This window comes from Mustela nigripes, unplaced genomic scaffold (genome assembly GCF_022355385.1).
Source record: "Mustela nigripes isolate SB6536 unplaced genomic scaffold, MUSNIG.SB6536 HiC_scaffold_1924, whole genome shotgun sequence".
NCBI lineage: Eukaryota > Metazoa > Chordata > Mammalia > Carnivora > Mustelidae > Mustela > Mustela nigripes.
The window spans coordinates 503-2,055 of NW_026741331.1; the positions used below are offsets into that span (position 1 = coordinate 503).

The 1,553-nt window shown below is 44.6% G+C and overlaps 1 pseudogene; it reads left to right on the forward strand.

The window, feature by feature from the left end:
* The first annotated feature begins 283 nt into the window (after positions 1 to 283).
* LOC132008889 (histone H2B type 1-like) lies at positions 284 to 1,187 on the forward strand (annotated as a pseudogene).
* Positions 1,188 to 1,553: the final 366 nt, after the last annotated feature.

Below are 1,553 nucleotides of genomic sequence, written 5' to 3' on the forward strand. Positions count from 1 at the left end.
CAATTCCCCTGTAAGTATCTCCTGAGTTCGTTATCCTTACAGCAAACATCTGGCTCATTGTAGCATCGTCTCCTAGGACATGGTGTTAATTCATAAAGAATTTCATTATTTCAGGATTCACGTATGAATATTGCGGTGTCCCGGAGCCCCGGGCTCTTTAATACCGGGTCTGACTCATGGCGGTGATTGGGCTGTGCTGTTTGGTTTTTGAGGAATTAAAAATGTCAGCCCGGGTGTAATTGCGGGGGAGATGTCCTGAGGAAAAGGTTTCCAATGGGATACGATGAAAAAGACGGCGACGATCGAGTCTTCAGATGTATTTCTTAACAATACTGTCTTGCATCTCGGGATTCTCGCTGGAAGAGACCCGAGGAGCCCTGGACGATTTGTGACGAAGCCAAAGAAGCTAAAGGACGACTGGACTGGGCTCGATAGTAGCATTTCCTTCCCTGGTTTTGCCTCCAAATTCGAAGATTTCTGCTTATTTTCCAAAATTTAAAAATAAGGTTTTTTTGGGAGGGGTGTGTGTGTGTGTGTGTGTGTGTGCACTTATAGTAATCCAGCGGTATTGTAAATCAACCTATCGGAGTCCTTTAAAGCGTTTGTTTATTCGTCCAATAAAAACAGCCGGTTTGGTTTTCCTAATTGACAGACTAGTAAGTTACTGGCCAGTTTTGGTCCAATGACCAAACCTTCGTTTGCATATATTTGCTAGAAACATTCGGGAATTTTTAGTCCCGATCCCCCCCTTTTTTTTCTTTTTTAAATTTTTTTCATTTTTTCTTTTCTATTTCTCTAGCTTCGGGGTTACCATGCTGTAAACTGCTAAATCCAACCCCGCCCCCGAAGAAGGGCTCCGAGAAGGCGGTGACCAAGGCGCAGAAGAAGGATGGCAAGAAGCGCAAACGCAGCCGCAAGGAGAGCTACTCGGTGTACGTGTACAAGGTGCTGAAGCAGGTGCACCCCGACACCGGCATCTCGTCCAAGGCCATGGGCATCATGAACTCGTTCGTCAATGATCTCTTCGAGCGCATCGCAGGCGAGGCGTCACGCCTGCAAGCGCTCGACCATCACGTTCAGGGAGATGCAGAAGGTGTGCTGTGGGCCTCCTGCTGCCCGGGGAGCTGGCCAAGCACGCTGTGTCCTAGGGCACCAAGGCCCTCACCAAGTACACTAGCGCCAAGTGAAAGTCTTCCTATATTTGGCTATATAAAAGCTCGTTTTAGAGCCACTCACTTTTTGCATATTGAGAGCAGTAATAAAAAATATTCTCAGCATTCTTTGATAGTATGCATGGATTTGGGGGAATGTTTACGTAGGAACTTGGCTAAGGCTCTAAAGGGCAGTCTGGTTTTTGTGCTTCGTTCATTACTTTTTAAATTTGTCCTTCTGTTTCGTCTACTCGTTTAAATTTTAAAATTATTTTGTAGTTGGTGTCTGGAGCTTAAAGTTGCCTACAGTTAAATGTATGTCCTTGGGTTATTTGCTTTAAATGCAAAGCCCGCATTATAACAATATAATTTTATGTATTTCATTAACGTTAGTCATGTAAT